Raw genomic sequence first — 20,558 nt, forward strand, 5'->3', positions numbered from 1 at the left:
TCAAGAAAACTACAGTTTTTTGTTTGTTTGCTTGTTTTTGTTTTTTTCCTCTCTGTAACCAAGAACTTTTTACTTCTTTCTGGTTTTGTCAGATCAGGTTTTGTATGCTTAAGTTGCTGTAGCAGTATTTCTAATGAGTTGAGAGTTACAGTTATTAATGTTGATAATAATAATATTAAAAATGTTGTGCAAAGATAAAAAGGCAAGAAAATCTCACTGACTGTATTCATTTTTTCTTGAATCTATTAGAATAAGTCTAAAGATAATTGTGGTGCCTTTATAATGTTAGGAGAATTCCCAAGAATGTTCCCTGAATTAATAGGTTGGAAGGTTTAAAAGCCACTGGAGGAAATGCTGTTTCCTGTGTGTAATTAAACAGTAAAATCTGGGAGACTAGATGGTGTTGAGGCCAAACATTTATGGCTCAGAGGAGGATTGTGAATCTCCCGACAGCAAGAACATTGGAGTTAACAAGATTAACATCCCTTCAAAGTTGAACTGAATGGACTGGATGCATTGTTTTGACAAAACCTAATAGAAAAGAATTACTGGATCTACAGATGAAAAATCAGTGATGTATTGTTAAATCAAATGGTGTAATGGTGGTAGTGGATAAAAAAGCTTGCAGGGATGAATTTAAATTTTTTAGACGTGGAGCTTACTGCTTATCTGTATCATGTGGATGGTATGTGTGCCGTCTTATTTTTTCAAAGGAAGAGGAGACACTAAAGATTATATTTAGAATATTAAGTAGGCATCTAAAGGGCAACAAGGAACTAAATTTCATCGTTGTTTTAGTGAGTGGTTTACCAAAATTTGCGTGAATATTTAAACATATAAAGAGGCAGCACTGGGGATCTCAGTGTCTCTTAATACTAGCATAAATCTTGGTGTAGAGGACAGTGCAGTAACTACTTTTAACTCATGGCTGTGGAGAAAAGGGATGTTTCTTTGCAGCTCATGCATTATTTTTTTGTGATAACACTTGTCAAGGGTATTAGAGACCTGCATTTTTCGTACACCTCTCAGCCTTAAAAGAGATTTGTAACCATGCCTTCTAATGTAGAATAATCAAGCTATTCACTAGACTAAATTTGGGAACGGTCCTTGACTATTTCTAGAGCTTTATCTCTGAAACCAAAAAGACAAGAGAAACTGAAAATAATTCTGTAACCAAGTGTAAAGAATGAGCTGGTTTCTACTCTGTTGAAGGGTCTGCTTATGCACTCTTTTCACTGAAGTTGTTGTGGAAGGAGGGACCAGGATGTTCAATGATGCTTTAAGTAAATTTTCTTCTGATTTGAATACTTCAATCTGATCTTACTTAATGTTCAGTTACGGCATTTTACCAGCTGATATGCCAGAAGTATTTCAGTGTTGATCAAGAAGAGGAAGTCTTATGTGTATGTATAAAATCCACTGAGGAATTTCTGCTACAAAAAGGAATATGGAATAATATTGAAAAGATTTGAAGCTTTAGCAGATGTTTGTATAAAAGTTAGAAATGATGCTGATTCTAAATGGGTATTGAAGCAATTGAAATAACTGAAGATATTATGGAGACATTAAAGAAACATTACTGTGAGTAGAAAAAAATGAAAGAGCGTCAAGCTTCAAACTGTTGGAAAATCACTTTTATTGAGGATGTTAGGAGGGTCAAAGACATTCTCAAATCATGGAATTATTTGGTTTGGAAGGGACATCTGGAGGGCATCTGGTTCAACCACCTTCTTAAAGCATAGTCAGCCTGAGGCTTTTCCATCTGAATTTTGGATATCCCTAAAAAATGGAGATGTATGGCTGTAGGGTTGGCAACCTTTTCCAATGTTTATTACCATTGTGGTAATTTTTTTCCCATAACATCTTGTCGCAATATTTCTTGTTGCAACTTTTGTCTGTTGCTTCTTGTTCATGGTACACCTTCAAGAAGTATCTGGTTCCCTCTTGCTGTAACCTCCTGTTAGATAGTTTGAGACAGCAGTAAGAGTTCCCTCACCCTTTGTCTTTTCTTAAGACTGACAATCACAGCTCTTGGCCTTTCCTTCTGCATTGTATGTTTCAGCCCTCTAATCATCTTGGTGGTCTTCTGCTGTACCCATTCCAATATATCTACATTTCTCTTGAAGTGAAGAGCCCAAAACTGACCAAATGCTGCAGATACTTCTCTTTGAGAGTGAAGGGGAAGTAGAGGGAAATAATCACTTCTTTGACTTTACATATTTAAATTGGAACAATGCGAAGTACCAAGGCAAGAGTTGCTGATTGTATTCCTGTAGCAACTTAGTGAAAACAAAGTGTAATTTAATTGTTGAAAAGCTCTTTTTCTGGGCTCAGAATAACTCCATAATCTTAAAGAACTGTAAGATTATGTACATGAAAGAAGTAGGCAAGGGCAGAGTGGCAAACGCACTCCTTTGTCATATAAAGCCACATAGATTAACTGCTACACAGGGAATGTGGGAGGAGAATATTTGTTCAGAATCCGGAAATACTGATCATTGTGTGGATGGAATATTTTCAGCGTGAATACTTGAGAAAAGATTAAATTATGACTGAAAAGTGTACATATGTTTAAGATATTTGCAAGAAAACATGAAAGCTCATTCTGAGATGTTACAAGAAACTGTTAAAAAAAAGGTTCTGGAACCCTCAAATCACTAGCTTTGTGTCAGCAGCTAAAAGAAAAGGGAGTGAAATTACTGCCTTATAAACATCAGTGTGGAAAACAAGGAACGGTCCCAGGCTCTCTCCCTGACCGTAAAAAAGCAAGCAAACCCAAAACAACAATGGCAAAAAATGGATAATGGAAAAAAATAAAAGAAATCTGAAAATAAGTTGAATGTGAATGCTTTGCATGGATCTTCTTTGGTTCTCTCATAATTTTTCATTTTAAAGGCAAAAAGGACTATGAGGTATTAAGGATAGTTTGATATTTGAAAAAGAAAAACCATAAGAAATATCAAATATTTATGATTTATACTGTAGTTGCAGATCAATGAAGAAAATGTGTGAAGAGTCTTTCAGGCAACAATGGTATTAAAGAAATCACTTACTATAATTCATTAAATCAAATAAGTATGACTTGAAGCTGACTGATGTGAAATACTGAGCAGTGGAGCAACAGTAAACCTTACATGTGTTTTTGTATTATCTGAAGCCTAAAACGTAAGATGAATGAACAAAAATGCTTGGTATTAAATGACAACCCCTTTATGATAGATGTGGTGGAAGCCTGACAGAATGAGAGTAATCAATGGTGTAGGACATTGAAATGCTGCCAGCTTTGCCAGAATGTTTAGATGTACAGGTAGGAGAGTGGCGCTTAGCATGAAAAATAGTATGAAGTGTAGCAGCCTGAAAAATCTTGTGGGGGAAAAACCCACTGTAGAAACCTTGCGAATGGAATTCCTTCTAATAATAAAATATTGCACTGTATTAATTGCCCTCTGATGAGATGATGTTTGTGAGGAGAATATGCTGATATTAGAGAAACTGCAGATTTTGTGGCAGTAAAGTGGGAGATTTAACTACCTACATATGGACTTGCATCAATTACTCGTTAGGATGTTATGAGAAGATAAAAGCTTTGGATATGACAAATGACTATTTACGGTATTCTGTAACCAAAGGGAATCGGAGCTAATCTGGGAGTGGTCCTGGGCTGTGCACAGGATTTAGGAGTAGGAGCAGAAGGGAGAATAATCATAATCTTAATGGACCGGGAGAGAACAACCCAAGTGAATCTAGCATACAGGTTATTCAACTTCAGGACAGAGAACTGAATGACAAATGGTACAGCAAACAAGATACTCATGCCTACAAGTAGTCCAAAAGCTGTTCTGAAAATGCCATCTTACAGAGTCGAGTAAACACTGTACTGTAATTCAGAAAAAGTCCAACAAAAGCTGTGAGGGGAAAACAAAAAAGTGTGTGATTCAATTGGGAAGTTAAAGACAGTATCACAGGGAAAAGGACAGTATTTAAAATGTGGAAGGCTTGCCCAAATGAATGTAACAGGAAAACCCATTAAATGTAGCAAGATAAACAGGACATTATTCATACTTTTTTAGAATTCTGAATTTATTTCACAGGATGCTTCAGCCAGTATTGAAAGGTGTATTTAAAGATTTGAAAACAGAAGGTTAGCTAGGAAATTGGTAGGACAACTTGGTGACAAGTTCGAAAGTTCAGCAAGTTCAAGGAACGTTAGACAAATTCGGGGACAACAGGTCCAAAAGAAATAGGAAAGGATGTAACATTCCTAGGCCACTGTTTGTAGGAAGAGGAACTTCCTCTTTCGGGAAGTCAGGAGAATAGTGTAGTAGTGATAAGGCTGGCACAGTGTCCTTTACTGCAGAGGCAGTACTGGGCTAGAGAGATCACTGGTCAGACCCAGTAGGGCATTTCTTAGGTTCTTAATTATGTGTATAAGCGTGTCTGTTGTTTACTTGGAGTACCTTCAAACTACTATGTTTAAGACTCACAATGCTAAAATAATATACATGCAAATGCATGGTCTGGTCACTTACAGAAAGGAGAAAAGTAATGAAATGCAAGTAAGAAATACACTCAGTTTGTGGGGCTACTTTGAAGGCATTAGTGTGAGAATATACAGCAAAAAGTTGGTGGATGTCTATGAATAAGTGTAATTAATGCAGTGAGACAGTAGTACATAGGCTTTGTTCAGGATAACTGAAGACAGAATCAGCTATTTGTTGCTTGAAGTCTTCTTTCTGGTGTTGGAAGTGGTTTGCTAAAGGTGATTATAAGATTTTTGAGGTGTGTGGAGTTGTTGCGTGTTAACCCAGCCGGCAGCTAAACACCACACAGCCGTTCGCTCACCCTCCCCCCTCCCTCTCTGGGATCGGGGAGAGAAACGGGAAAGTGAAGCCGGTGAGTTGAGATAAAGACAGTTTATTAAGACAGGAAAATAATAATAATGATGATGATAATAGTACTACTACTAATAATGTGTACGAAACAAGCGATGCACAATGCAATTGCTCACCACCCGCTGACCGATGCCCAGCCTATTCCCGAGCAGCCGGCCCCCCCACCCCGGCCAGCCACCCCTATATATTGTTTAGCATGACGTCAGATGGTATGGAATACCCCTTTGGCCAGTTTGGGTCAGCTGCCCTGGGTCTGTCCCCTCCCAGCTCCTGCTGCACCCCTAGCCTGCCCGCTGGCAGGACAGAGCGAGAAGCTGAAAAGTCCTTGGCTTGGTGTAAGCACTGCTCTGCAACAATTAAAGCATCAGCATGTTATCAGCGCTCTTCTCATCCTAATCCAAAACATAGCACCCTACCAGCTACTAGGAGGAAAAATTAACTCTGTCCTAACTGAAACCAGGACAGGAGTGTACAGGAAAGCAGCCTCTAGCCAAAAATAAATCTTTGGAAGTATTAAAAAAAGGAAAAAAAAACACTGACAATTTGTTTCATGTATGCAAAATGTAAGAAAGGTAGTAGTTTTGTGAAATTGACACTTCATAATTAGTGTGCTGGGTTTATAAATATCCTATTAATAAGCTGATTTGACTTCATCCAACAAGAGTCATTTTTAACATAATGGTTATATTTAATGTGTTAAAGTCCAAATGAGGATTTGAAATTGCAGATCAAACATTGCAAGAAACCACTTTTAAATACTTAATTATTTTTAATAATATGGAGATAACTGCAGTTAATGGGAGATGGCAGGGAAAATTAGAAATTTATTCTTCTTTTTTTCCTAGATATCAGAGGGAACTGATCTAGTAAACTCTAGAGAGAAAGACTACATAATCTTTGTACCGTTTTTTTTTATTGACTGGGACAGATTTTCATCCTAACCTTATTGGAGATGGCAGTGCCTGATCCCATCACACCAGAGCTCATGCCAGACTTGATTATTCAAAAATAAAGCACTTCTCTGGGAGTGCTATCTCTGTTGGCACTTATATTGACCTTTTCGAGACAGTTCTCTCTGATTTTTTTTTCTTCCTATATATCTTCCAGTTTCCTTTGAAATATGCCAGTAAGCATACAGCGTTTTCTTCCGTTAGTTATTGGAGTTGAGTTTAGGAATATTTATATAATTTCAAGATACATATTAGAGCTCTTGTATGAAGACACATTTAATATTGAAATTTTCATCTAGAATATATTTGGGTGATGGTTTTGCATCTGCATAAATTCAAATAAACTTCTCAGTCATTATGTTAGTAAATGGCTTTTAAAAATGAAAAATTTAAGCCTGTGCAAGAAAATTTTTGTGTAGGCTAATGTAATTGATAGAGTACTGAAAAGACTTCGTTTCCAGAATTTCAGGACAAAGTGGTGAAGATCTTATTTCCTTAGACCAGCTTTAATTTTCGAGGTGTTCTTCTGACTTAGTGCCAACTGCGTTTGCATACACCACATAAGAAAAACCTGCAAGGACTATGCTGCTGTGGTGTCACCCAAGTCTCAAGCATTTGAAACCACAGAAGAGAGTAAAAGCTAAGCAAGACGGTCAAATCAGCAATATAAATGAGATCAGTGCTGTATTTGATATGCTATGGCCCATTCAGCAAGAACAATAGAACCTGAGGGATTAGGAGAAGTCCACTCTTGTCATATTTTCCTTCTCTGGAAGGTAAAAGTTTTACACAGAAATTGCTCCAAACAATGCTACTTGTAGGATCTCATTGTTAAAAACCTGTAAGACTGCCAAAAATACTGTCTAATAACTTCTGCTAGTAATTATGAACTGTGTACAGGGAGAAGTAAAGCCTACTGTGTTTTGGTTTGGCTCTCTTGTAGTATCACCCCAGCTATATTTTAAACCAAAATTATTTTAAAATATTTTTATAGATAGAAACTTTTTTCCTTTTTCATTATTTCTGAAGAATGCAGGAGTAAGCTATAGCCGTTTACAAGGGTTATCAAGTAATGACTTGTAGAAAGGACTGAAATGTCAATGGTATCTTGCAATTCACTATTGCATTGGTAGTAAATATATTAGTTGTTTCTGTTCTTAACAGGTAGGATGATCTGTGCTCATATCTTGTTTAGATATCTGTATCAAATATATTGGTTATGTACAGATTGATACATAAGAATAAGTGAATGAATATACTTGTATGGTGGCTTGACCTTGGCTGGCTGCTAGATGATTACCAAGACCCACTCTCATAAAATGAGCATTTCCCAAAGCTCAGCTTCGTTTTTACATTTCCAACTACTCTGCCCACTCCCTCAAGAGCAGCAGCAGGAGGGATGGGCAAGTCGGGAGGATAAGGGTCAGTTCATAACAGCTTTTCTCTGCCACTTCTTCCTCATCACATTTTTCCTGTGCTCCAGTGTGGGTCCTTCTGACAGGCTGTTGTCATTCAGGATAAACCTGTTTCAGCATGGGTCTTCCACTGGCCACAGTTCCTCTTAGAACCTGGGCTGTCCAGGGACTCCAGCTTCCTTCAGGGCATATTTGCCACCCAGAAAGCCAACCGTATCCTGGGCTGCATCAAAATCAGTGTGGCCAGCAGGTCGAGGGAGGTGATTTTCCTCCTCTACTCTGCTCTCATGGGACCCCACCTGGAGTACCGCATTCAGCTCTGGGGCTCCCAGCACAAGAAGGACATGGACCTATTAGAACAAGTCCAGGGGAGGGCCATAAGGATGATCAAGGGGCTGGAGTAACCTCTCCTATAAAGAAAGGCTGAGGGAGTTGGTGATGCTCAACCTGGAGACGAGAAGGCTCCGGGGACACCTTATAGCAGCCTTCCAGTACCTAAAGGGGCTTACAGGAAAGCTGGGGAGGGACTCTGTGTAGTGATAGGAAAAGGCATAATAGCTTTAGACTAAAAAAGGGTAGTCTTAGAAGTTAGGAAGAAAGTCTTTACTCAGCTGGTGGTGAGGCACTGGAACAGGTTGCCCAGAGAAGCTGTGAATGCCCCATCCTGGAAGCATTCAAGGCCAGGTTGGTTGGGACTTTGAGAACCTGGTCTAGTGAGAGGTGTCCCTGCCCAAGGCAGAGAGGTTGGAACTGAATGATCTTTCAGGTTCTTTCCAACCCAAACCATTTGACGATTCTACAATACGCACTTGCTGTGATGGGTGGACCTCCATGGTCCCACAGTGTGGGCATGTGCTGTGATATGGACCTCCATCTGCTGCAGGAAACACCTGTTCAAATGTATTTTTTTCTGTTGAATGTAGGGGAATCTGTGCTCCAGCACCTGAAGGACCTTCTCTCCCTACTTCTCTGACCTTGTTGTCTTCAGAACTGTTTCTTGCACTTTTTCTCTCAGTCCTCACACTGATGTGCACCATTTTGTCTTTTCTTAAATATGTTTTCCACAGATGCTGCTAGCTTTGCTCACAGGTTTATATATGCCCTGTGGCGGGTCTGTGTTGGAGGTGTCTGGAACCAGCTGTGTCCAGCATGGGGCAGCCCCATGTCTCTTCACGAAGAAGCCTCCACTTCCAACACCTCAATACAATTTCACACGGAAATCTATACACTGGTTCTTTGGTGAGGAGGAAGACACTTTTACATTTTTGGTGACACCAGAAGGAATTTATTAACTCATCAAGTATAAGAGATGACTATGGATGGAATGGAATGGTCTAGTAAGGTGACAGCTGTATCTTCAGTGAGATGAAAAAACACTAATTGTGATGCAGCCTTTTTTTTTTTTTTTTTGCATCTGTGTGTGTCATGAATAAGGACAGACCAAATTATTTTTTGAAAAAAAAAAAGAAAAGAAAGAAAAAAGGTTAAAGCTATTTCAATACCCTAAAAGACCCCAGAAAGACATCGTTTGACATTTTACAGCTGTGTTGCAGGGTTCTCTTCCATAGTACAACCTTAGATAGAAGGCATACAGCAAGGCAGGCTTCACAGACTTGCCCTTTATCAATATTTAAAAAGCTCTCTGATGAAAGGGAAAGGGAGAGCTTTGTTTTAATTGCAGTGTAGATAAGTGTGATTTTTCTTACCAACACTTGCACTACCTTAGATGAATCGTATAAATACTTTGGTTTGCTTTTTACCACAATTTGATTAAAGGAAAGCATAATTCCAAGGTAACTGTGAAGAATATTTTTACCCCTGGTAGTCTAGTGAGTCTATAAACGGGGGTGCTTGTCACTCAGTGTATCCAGAGGGAGAAAGTCTGCATCTACAGAAGCAGCAGATGCAGACGTAGTATCATGGGGTAAGCAAAAAGGGTCTTTGAAATGCAATATGTTAAGAAGGATTTGAAAGAATTTGCTATGATCTTTCTCTGATGAGCAGACAGAACAGTTTCCTCCTTTCAGTTCTTGAGAGGGGCCTCAATGATGGACAGATGAACTCATGGTATACAGCAAAGATTTTCATACCTGAAGTATGAATAGGCAAGTACTGATAAAGTTTTGCCTGTGTGTCAGAGAAAAGTGGAAACAATTTTTAACGCACTTTTTTTTCCCCTAATGATAGTGTAATGTCAAAAGTATAACCTTTATTTTGCAGTTATTTGAGAGGGTGGGGGTGGGAATAGCTACATTTTTTTCTACTGTCCCACCATGGATAGGAGAAAAATTCAGTTGTCTGACTGTTAAATATTATTTGAGATCCACTTAAAGAAGTGGGATGTGAATAACTCCTACAACATGACTTTCATAACCAGATAACCCCCCCAAATACTTTGCAAACAAAAAGGAAAAACCTGAAGAGGACGTTAAAATACGATCCTTTAAAATTCTTGTTTTGTGTTTGTAGTTTACCTAATGGTTGGAGAAATCCAAAAATAGCACTTATTTTGCAGTTTGATTCTTCTTGAAGCTAGAATTGTAATACTTTTCCTTTTATTTTCTTCCTTTGATAATTTCTTAGGATGAATTCTGCTGTAAGTTAATTATTAATTATATAACGTCTGTGTCGTCAGTACACTAATTTGAGCACATAAGAATCATCAGTAAAAGTCTACTTTCTTTTGGTAGGAGTAAGAGGCAGTCTGTCAGGAGATGATATTTATAAACAACATTAGAAAAAGTTCTGTTGCTAGCACAGGTGCTTTGACTTGTATTTGCAGTTAAGAAATATTTTGTTCGATATCGCTGAAGCGTTTGGTACAGCACTTGTAAGAAACCACCTAAGCAAAGTATCCATTCTACCCTAATTTTAATTCAACTTTATTGTAACTTTATTTTTTTTCCTTCACGGGAGAGTTGCAGTATGTATCACTATTAGGTGATCTGCTCTTACCTTCTACATACAAACTATTTATTTCCTGTCAGCTTCAAATAAATTGAGTGCTTTCCTTTCTCCTCAGTGAAGTGTCTTGAAGGCGTTGCTCCCGTAGTTCACCTTTACCTTTTTCTTTCAAAGAAGCGATTCTTTTTTTTTTTTCCATAGTTGATTTCTACTCAGAATGCAGTATTGGTCTGCAGTCAACTCATGTTTGATGACAATGTGTCAGTGCAGTCAGGCTAACAAAAGCACTCCACTCCCATTTTTTTGCAACACTGGTAGGGAAAACCTTGGAGGGCTTTCATGTTTTAGAAGCAGCAAGAGTGATCCTTTATTGATTTCTAGTAGAGAACATTTTTATGATGTGGATAAATAAAATTTCAGAGGAGATAGATATTATTTTTATATATCCAGAGCGGGAGGAAAAAAATCTCACAAAAACTACTTAGTATCATAAGTCCAAGCCATAAATACCAATGGAATGGAAAAACAAGTATGAAAAGTAACAAGCAAGTTTAAAAATTCTGTCTTAAAAATTTCTGCCATTGTTCGGTCTGATCAGCTGTGTTTGTTTAATGGGCAATACTCATTTAGCTATTTCCCCTGCAACTTGTACTTTTGTCTCCTTACCTGCAAAGATCTTGAAGGAATTAATTTGCTGGTCTTTGTATCACATACAACGTATAAAACTCTACACACCTACTACAACTTTTGGGGTTGTGCAGACTGGAGAAGAGAAGGCTCCGGGGAGACCTTATAGCAGTCTTCCAGTACCTAAAGGGAAAGCTGGGAAAGGTTTCTTTCTCAGGGAGTGTAGGGATAGGACAAGGAGTAATGGCTTTAAATGAAAAAAGGGTAGATATTGGATATTAGGTAGATTTTTTTTTCCTATGAAAAAATTTCCAGTGGTGAGGCACTGGAACAGGTTACCCAGAGAAGCTGTGGATGCCCCATCCCTGGAGGTGTTTGAGGCCAGGTTGGATGGGGCTTTGAGCAACCTGGTCTGGTGGGAGGTGTCCCTGCCCACGGCACAAAGATGGGAATTACATCTTTAAGGTCCCTTCTAACCCAAAACATTTCATGTTTTGTGGCATGTTTATGTACTCAGTGTTTTTTGATGAATTTCTGATGTAATGTTACAAGCATTTATAATCTGACTAAAGGTAACGCTATATTTGAGTGCAATAAAACCTTCATTACAACAGTGCTTCTATTGTAGCCTTTTCTTCATTGTGAGCTGAGAAAATTTAAATGCAAGAAATGTTTGACAAACCTCACTTGGCAAGCCTTCAAAGTCATTGTTGATGAAGACTATTAAAATTTAAATTTACATGAGCACTATTTTTCAGCCTTTAAGAAATCTGCCATTTAGTTTCTTAGTGAATGGCTTGGTTCAGAGAAAACCTATTTCAAGGGCAATACAATTTTTAAAAACAAACAATCAATGAGATTGTGTTAGTGGAAGAAGCTGTATAGAAAGTCGATCAGGAAGCTGATCTTGAACAGACTCTGGTATGCCCTATAGAATATGGCAGTATATATGGCAGAACCTTTGGTTCTATTTGCATTTGATTTGGTAGTGCTGGAACAAAATTTTAATTTATTCATATGTAAAAATTGATTACAGGCCCTTTTTCTCTTTTCCACTGAGATTATATATTCTTTTTTTTTTTTTTTTTTACCTATTACCTCTATTTAAATATCATCTGACCATATCTCATATAGAACTTCTTTTGTTAATTCAGATGGGATCTTATGTAAAGAACAGTAAGTTGATTACTTCTTGTGAACATAGGAGAAACAGGCTTACATTGCAGCCTTCTGCTATCATCTATGTATCTAACTCATAAATTTCTCATACAGTTTCTTCCTTATAAATAGATTCCTCTAGTCTGTAACTATCTTGCCTTGTTAATTTCTTATCAGGCTCTTTAAAAAAAATGAAATTATTGAATCTCTTTAATTTTTATGAAAGAAGCATCACCATAGAATCACTAAGGTTGGAAATGACCTCCAAGATCATCTGGTCCAACTATCCCCCTACCACCAATATCACCCACTAAACCATAAAGGATGTGCATATTGTAAATGCCCTGTACGTGTTTTTTTCTCCTTTAATAGCAGTTAAACTCTCCATTCGTACATAACCTTCAGAACTTACCTGAAATGCTAGTATTCCAGGGTGAGGGAATAAATTGAAGTTTTGACAAAAAAAAAAAAAATCCCTTATACAGAGGATACAATCTAGTTCATTGTTCTGAAAACTGTCCTAACAGGACAGGGTGTGTGTGTGTGTGTGTGTGTGTGTGTGTGTGTGTATAAAAGTTAAGCTTCCCAAACGCTTTACTTTAATAAAATGGTTCATTCTTCTGGCTTGTCACACAGAAACAGAAGTTTATGAAAAGAAAACACTTGGGATTATAAAATTTATAGGAACTTGGCCCATTGAACTGCTCAGGTGAAAGATTAGGTATTAAGTCTGTTTTCAGGAAGATGAGCTATCAGCAACAACTGCTTTGTTTTGCCTGTTGCAAATCAGTTTTTACTGTTGGATGGTGAGAAAGCAAAGATTTATTTCCATTCTTCTGTTAATGAAGTTTTTGGACAAATGCCCCCAAACCAGCCTTCCTCCTGATTGAACAAAGGAAAAGCTAAAAACAATAACTGTCTGGCATAATAGGTAAATAATTATAATTATAGTTGTGCTCTTAGACACATTCTTCTGGATCAGTTCACTGCTTCTATCTTGATTTAGATTAAAGGAATAAAGACAATGGACAACATATCCTTCTGTAGCTATTAACAATTTTGTATTTCTGTTTTATGGCTTTGCTTCCCCACTCCTCCTCTTTTTACAACTTGGTGGGGCACTGCTTTTCTTTTTAAATATTAGCTCACAAAATCGTTCTTTTGTAATAACCTTACTTGACTCTAACAGCACCTCAGTAATGAAATTTAGAAGCCTTATCTGCTTTATTACTCAGCTTAACGGTTATAAGACTAAATGTTTCCTGCTGTGCAGTCTGACTTGTCCTTTGATATAGAAATGACTGTTCCTAAAATTGTAAGTGCATCTGTATAGCTGGCAAGGGTTACAAGGTAGAATGAAACTACTTAGGGTGACTGCTTATCTTTGCAGTTCCTTGATCATGCAGGGTAATGCTTTGTGGGGCTTAAAATCTGGCTGCAATGTACTCGATAGATGTGCAGCGGAATGTTGTTTTTTGTTGTTGTCATTTCAGTGTGAGATCTCAAAGTATTTGGTCATCTATTTGAAACAGTGGGAAGATGGAAAAATGCCTAAGTGTTCAGCAAGATTACTTGAATGAAAGCTGCTATCAAAGCTGACAAAATAGAAGGTAGATGTAACTGGAATGAATGAAGAGAAACTGGAATTCAAGGCTTAGTTGCACATTGCAGGAGAAATCTTGGCAGGTGAAATTCAAAAGATCTGTAATGCTTCTATGAAAAGAAACAAACCAGATGAGTGAAGCTAAAATCAAATGGGGTTAGATCATTCTAACTGCAAGAAAGCTGAGGGAGAAAGTCTGCTGTCAGTGGTAATCTACTAGTATGAAAATTGCTCTTTTAATGCTCTGTAGAACTGAACTGGCAGTGATGAATGGAAGACTGGATTTGGTCATACTTGAAAAGGGGGAAAGAAGAATACATTCACTGCTATCAGTTGACTCTTGGATGCACTGTGGTGGTTTCATACTGATGGCTGACTGAGCTCTACCATGCAGCTCCCTCGCTCCCCCTCCTCAATGAAAAGGGGGAGAAAATACAGAAAACAATAATTCAGTTGGAAAGGACCTTCAAAGATCATCTAGTCCAACTGCCTGACCTCTTCAGGGATAACCAAAAGTCAAAGCATATTATTTTGGGTGTCGTCCAAACATCTCTTGAACACTGACAGGCATGGGGCATCAACCACCTTGCTAGGAAGCCTGTTCCAGTGTTTGACCACTCTCACAGTAGAGAAATTATTCCTTATATCTAGTCTGAATCTCCCTGGTGCAGCTTTGTGCCATTCCCAAGCGTACTGTCCTCAATTATCAGGGTGAAGAGACAAGCACCTCTCTCTCCTCTTCTCCTCAGGAAGCTGTAGAGAGCAAAGAGGTTGCCTTTTAGCCTTCTCTTCTCCAGACCAGGCAAACCAAGTGTCCTCAGTCTCTCTTCATAAGGCATGCCTTCCATCCCCTTTACCAGTTTTGTTGCCCTCCACTGGATGCTTTCAAGGATCTGCAAGTCTGTTTCTCTGTTTTCTCACTCCATTCTGTTCTCGTGAAGCAGTTTTTTCCCTTTTTAAAGTTCTGGTACTGGGGAATATCAAAGTAATCAAGCAGGTTTTACTGCTTTTGGTATATAACCAATTTTTGACACAGACATAGTTGGAGGAAAAAAAACCACTAGTATTAGGAGTAACACCAAGAACACTGTATGTTACTTTTTTTTTTTTTTAAATAAATGTAAAGAACAGACTGGCATTTTCTATAGTTAACCATATGTCCTGGTTCCAGTTAGGACAGAGTTAAGTAGCTCATAGTAGCTGGTAGGGTGCTATGTTTTGGATTAGGATGAGAAGAGCGCTGATAACATGCTGATGTTTTAATTGTTGCAGAGCAGTGTTTACACCAGGCCAAGGACTTTTCGGCTTCTTGCTCTGTCCTGCCAGCGAGCAGGCTGGGGGTGCAGCAGGAGCTGGGAGGGGACAGACCCAGGACAGCTGACCCAAACTGGCCAAAGGGGTATTCCATACCATCTGACGTCATGCTAAACAATATATAGGGGTGGCTGGCCGGGGTGGGGGGCCGGCTGCTCGGGGATAGGCTGGGCATCGGTCAGCGGGTGGTGAGCAATTGCATTGTGCATCACTTGTTTTCTTACACATTATTATTGTTAATACTATTACCATTATCACTATTATTATTATTATTGTTATTATTATTTTCCTGTCTTAATAAACTGTCTTTATCTCAACTCACAGGCTTCACTTTCCCGTTTCTCTCCCCCATCCCAGAGAGGGAGGGGGGAGGGTGAGCGAACGGCTCTGTGGTGTTTAGCTGCCAGCCGGGTTAAACCACAACAGTCTTTTTGGCGCCCAACGTGGGGCCCGAAGGGTTGAGATATCGACAAATCTGACCAGAGTGTGTTAAACTAAAATTGGTATAAGTATTGGACCTGCTTAATAGTTGCTAGTCACGATGTTGATTGCCTTAATCTCCAGTCTGCTGTACCTGTATTCCAAATTGAGTTTTATGGTGCGTTACTTTCTGTATGTGCTCCCTGTTGCACTGTTTATCCTTTCCGGGCCCTGGTTTAAGATCGTTATGGTACTGTGCGGTGTAACAATGGCTTATGAAATGATGAAATATCTGGTCACGACTTTAACCTGGTATTTGTACTCAGCACTGACATCGACTCTATACTTTGGAACCCATATCTCGGAAACTATTAGCAATTACACCTATTGCCTGTTTTCGTTAGGGAGCCAATCTGTGAAGGGGACAGGGGAAGACATGTTTCCCTACCTGTTCACTCTCCCTTTCTCCTTCACCACCACCCTCTTATCCCCCGAGTTAGTTACGGTGGTTCTCCGAGATGTTGAATATCCTTGGGATACTCAGACCAGCCTGCTCTTGTTGTTATGTCTCCTGAATGCGCTTCAGATTTTGTGGAGGGTTAAACAACTACTTAGGAATCTCATCCGGAGATCTGTCTTGAGGCGGGATAGTTGCGAGTGGCAGGGAGTGTGGGAGGATATGGGCAGGTTTCTAGAGCAGTGGGCACCTCCAGTGTTTTGGACATTCACCCCTGAACAACTGCAAAATCCTAAAAAGCTGGCAGAATGCTTGAAAAAAAGGTGTCATGACTCTGGCAGTTCCAAAGTGACACAAATCACTGTAGCGTGCTGGGGTCTGGCTTGTGCCTATCGAGCTGCAATTGATGCTACTAGCAACCTAGCTCCAGCTCCTGCAGCCGCTCCAGCTGCAGCTCCTGCAGCCGCTCCAGTTCCAGCTCCTGCAGCTACTCCAGCTCCAGCTCCTGCAGCCGCTCCAGCTCCTGCAGCCGCTCCAGTTCCAGCTCCTGCAGCCGCTCCAGCTCCAGCTCCTGCAGCTACTCCAGCTCCAGCTCCTGCAGCCGCTCCAGCTCCTGCAGCCGCTCCAGTTCCAGCTCCTGCAGCTACTCCAGCTCCAGCTCCTGCAGCCGTTCCAGTTCCAGCTCCTGCAGCTGCTCCAGCTCCTGCAGCCGCTCCAGTTCCAGCTCCTGCAGCTACTCCAGCTCCAGCTCCTGCAGCCGCTCCAGTTCCAGCTCCTGCAGCTACTCCAGCTCCAGCTCCTGCAGCCGTTCCAGCTCCAGCCCCTGCAGCCGCTCCAGCTCCTGCAGCCGCTCCAGCTCCAGCTCCTGCAGCCGTTCCGGCTCCTGCAGCCGCTCCAGCTCCTGCAGCCGTTCCAGTTCCAGCTCCTGCAGCCGCTCCAGCTCCTGCAGCCGCTCCAGTTCCAGCTCCTGCAGCTACTCCAGCTCCAGCCCCTGCAGCCGCTCCAGCTCCTGCAGCTGCCCCAGCTCCTGCAGCTGCCCCAGCTCCTGCAGCTGCTCCCACTCCTGTGGCTGGGTCAGAGAAACGAGCTGTAGCAGTGCAAGTTGACCCCGCAGAGGGTATCCCAACCCCTGTGGCAGACCCTGTGGCTGGGTCAGAGAAACGAGCTGTAGCAGTGCAAGTTGACCCCGCAGAGGGTATTCCAAGCCCTGTGTCAGACCCCGTGTCTGGGTCAGAGAAACGAGCTGTAGCAGTGCAAGTTGACCCCGCAGAGGGTATTCCAAGCCCTGTGGCAGACCCTGTGTCTGGGTCAGAGAAACGAGCTGTAGCAGTGCAAGTTGACCCCGCAGAGGGTATTCCAAGCCCTGTGGCAGACCCTGTGGCTGGGTCAGAGAAACGAGCTGTAGCAGTGCAAGTTGCCCCTGTAGACAAGGTGAAAAAATGGTATAGAGGCTCAGGTCGTTTAAAACGCAGACAGTCTTCTGCTAAGTCTGGGCGTAGTGAAGACGAGGCTGGGCCATCAAAGGTGCAGGAGACTGAAGATGAGGATGAGGATGGCGAAAAATCAACAGTAACTACCCGGACTCCATACCAGCCATCAAAGGTGCAGGAGACTGAAGATGAGGATGAGGATGTCGAAAAATCAACAGTAATTACCCGGACTCTATACCAGCGTGAGCTACGAGATGTGCGAAAAGATTTTGGTCGCTGTATAGGCGAGCAGCTTGTCACCTGGCTGCTCCGGTGCTGGGACACGGGAGCCAATTATGTGGAATTGGAGGGCAAGGAAGCCAGGCGGCTGGGATCCCTTGCTAGGGACGCATGCATTGACAAAGCAATTGGAGATGGAGCACAATCTCGCAGCCTCTGGAGGCGTCTCCTGTCAGCTGTGAAGGAAAGGTATCTCTTCAAGGAAGAACTTGTATGTTTACCAAGCAAATGGACCACCATGGAGAAGGGAATTCAGTACCTGAGGGAATTGGCCGTACGGGAAGTAATTTATAAGGACCTAGACGACGCACAAACATCCGCAGATCCAGATGCAGTCCGGTGTACACCACCCATGTGGCGGAAGTTTGTACGGAGTGCCCCATCATCATATGCCAACTCATTGGCAATACTAGCCTGGAAAACGGAGGAGAATCCCACAGTGAATGAAGTGACTAAAATACTCCGGCAGTACGAAGGAAATCTCTCCTCTTCCCTAAAGGCCTGTGTCTCAGCTGTGGAGAAACTCTCTGAAGAGGTCCACCAACTTAAAGAGAATTTATCTTCCCCTCCACCTGAACGAACCAGTGTCCACCAGCTAAAAGAGAATGCTTTAGAGAAACTTTCTGAAAAGATCCACCAACTTGAAGAAAGATTATCTTCCCCTTCACCTGAACGAACCAGTGTCCACCAGCTAAAAGAGAATGCTTTGGAGAAACTTTCTGAAAAGATCCACCAACTTGAAGAAAGATTATCTTCCCCTTCACCTGAACGAACTAGTGTCCACCAGCTAAAAGAGAATACCTTGGAGAAACTTTCTGAAGAGATCCACCAACTTAAAGAGAGTTTATTTTCCTCCCCACCTGTACAAACCAGTGTCTCAGCTATTAGGGGTAAACGTTCATCTATGCAAGGAAGACAATATGGTGGGCACACACACCGCGCCACCCTGTGGTTTTACCTACGTGACCATGGAGAGGACATGAGAAAATGGGATGGAAAATCTACTGCGACCCTAGAGGCACGGGTACGTGAATTGCAAAGGAAAACAATTGGGAAAAAGGAGTTCTCTGAAAGGTTTGCTGCTCCAACTTCCAGCAGGCAGTCCTTTAAACACAGAAATGAAGATTCTGACCAGGACTAGAGGGGCCCTGCCTCCAGCCAGGGGGAGGAAAGGGACAATCGAGTTTATTGGACTGTGTGGATTCGATGGCCTGGCACGTCAGACGCACAGAAGTATAAGGCTTTGGTAGACACCGGTGCACAATGTACTCTAATGCCATCAAGCTATAAAGGGCCAGAGCCCATCTGTATTTATGGTGTGACGGGGGGATCCCAGCAGTTAACTGTATTGGAGGCTGAAGTGAGTCTAACCGGTAATGAGTGGCAAAAGCACCGTATTGTGACTGGCCCAGATGCTCCGTGCATCCTTGGCATAGACTATCTTAGAAGAGGATATTTCAAGGACCCAAAAGGGTTCCGCTGGGCTTTTGGCATAGCTGCTTTGGAGACAGAGGACATTAAACAGTTGTCTACCTTGCCTGGTCTCTCAGAGGACCCTTCTGTTGTGGGGTTGCTGAGGGTTGAAGACCAGCAAGTGCCGATCGCTACCACAACTGTGCACCGGCGGCAATATCGCACCAACCGAGACTCCCTGAGTCCCATCCATAAGCTAATTCGTCAACTGGAGAGCCAAGGAGTGATCAGCAAGACTCATTCACCTTTTAATAGTCCCATATGGCCAGTGCGAAAGTCTAATGGTGAGTGGAGACTAACAGTGGACTATCGTGGCCTGAACGAAGTCACGCCACCACTGAGTGCTGCAGTGCCGGACATGCTAGAACTCCAGTATGAACTGGAATCAAAGGCAGCCAAGTGGTATGCCACAATTGATATCGCTAATGCATTTTTCTCCATCCCTCTAGCAGCACAGTGCAGGCCACAGTTTGCTTTCACTTGGAGGGGAGTCCAATATACTTGGAATCGGCTGCCCCAGGGGTGGAAACACAGCCCTACCATTTGCCATGGACTGATCCAGTCTGCGCTGGAGCAGGGGGAAGCTCCTGAACACCTGCAGTACATCGATGACATCATTGTGTGGGGTGACACTGCAGAAGAAGTTTTCGAGAAAGGGAAGAAAATAGTCCAAATCCTTCTGAAGGCCGGTTTTGCCATAAAACAGAATAAAGTTAAAGGACCTGCACGAGAGATCCAGTTTTTAGGAATAAAATGGCAAGATGGACGCCGTCAAATCCCAATGGATGTGATCAACAAAATAACAGCTATGTCTCCACCAACCAGCAAAAAAGAAACACAAACTTTCCTAGGTGTCGTGGGGTTTTGGAGAATGCATATTCCAAATTACAGTCTGATTGTAAACCCGCTCTACCAAGTAACCCGTAAGAAGAATGCTTTTGAATGGGGCCCTGAGCAACGACAAGCCTTTGAACAAATTAAGCAGGAAATAGTTCATGCAGTAGCCCTCGGGCCAGTCCGAACAGGACCAGATGTAAAGAATGTGCTCTACACCGCAGCCGGAGAGAATGGTCCCACCTGGAGCCTCTGGCAGAAAGAACCTGGGGAAACTCGAGGTCGACCCCTGGGGTTTTGGAGTCGGGGATACAGAGGATCTGAAGCCCGCTATACTCCAACTGAAAAGGAGATATTGGCAGCATATGAAGGAGTTCGATCTGCTTCGGAAGTGGTCGGTACTGAAGCGCAGCTCCTCCTGGCACCCCGACTGCCGGTACTAGGCTGGATGTTCAAAGGAAGGGTCCCCTCTACGCATCATGCAACTGATGCTACATGGAGCAAGTGGGTTGCACTGATTACTCAGCGGGCTCGAATAGGAAACCCCAGTCGCCCAGGAATCTTGGAGGTGATTATGGACTGGCCAGAAGGCAAATACTTTGGGATATCACCAGAGGAGGAGGTGGTTCGTGCTGAAGAAGCCCCCCTGTACAACAAGCTACCGGAAAATGAGAAGAAATATGCCTTGTTCACTGACGGGTCCTGTCGTATTGTGGGAAAGCATCGGAGATGGAAAGCTGCTGTATGGAGTCCTACACGACGAGTTGCAGAAGCTGCTGAGGGAGAAGGTGAATCGAGTCAG

The 20,558-nt window shown here is 41.8% G+C and overlaps 1 protein-coding gene across 3 annotated transcripts in view; it reads left to right on the forward strand.

Annotated features, from left to right (window-relative positions):
- Positions 1-20,558, forward strand: part of DIAPH3 (diaphanous related formin 3) — a 248,389-nt gene that overhangs the window by 57,797 nt on the left and 170,034 nt on the right. The window lies entirely within an intron of this gene.

Source organism: Anser cygnoides, chromosome 1, assembly GCF_040182565.1.
Source record: "Anser cygnoides isolate HZ-2024a breed goose chromosome 1, Taihu_goose_T2T_genome, whole genome shotgun sequence".
Taxonomy (NCBI): Eukaryota; Metazoa; Chordata; class Aves; order Anseriformes; family Anatidae; genus Anser; species Anser cygnoides.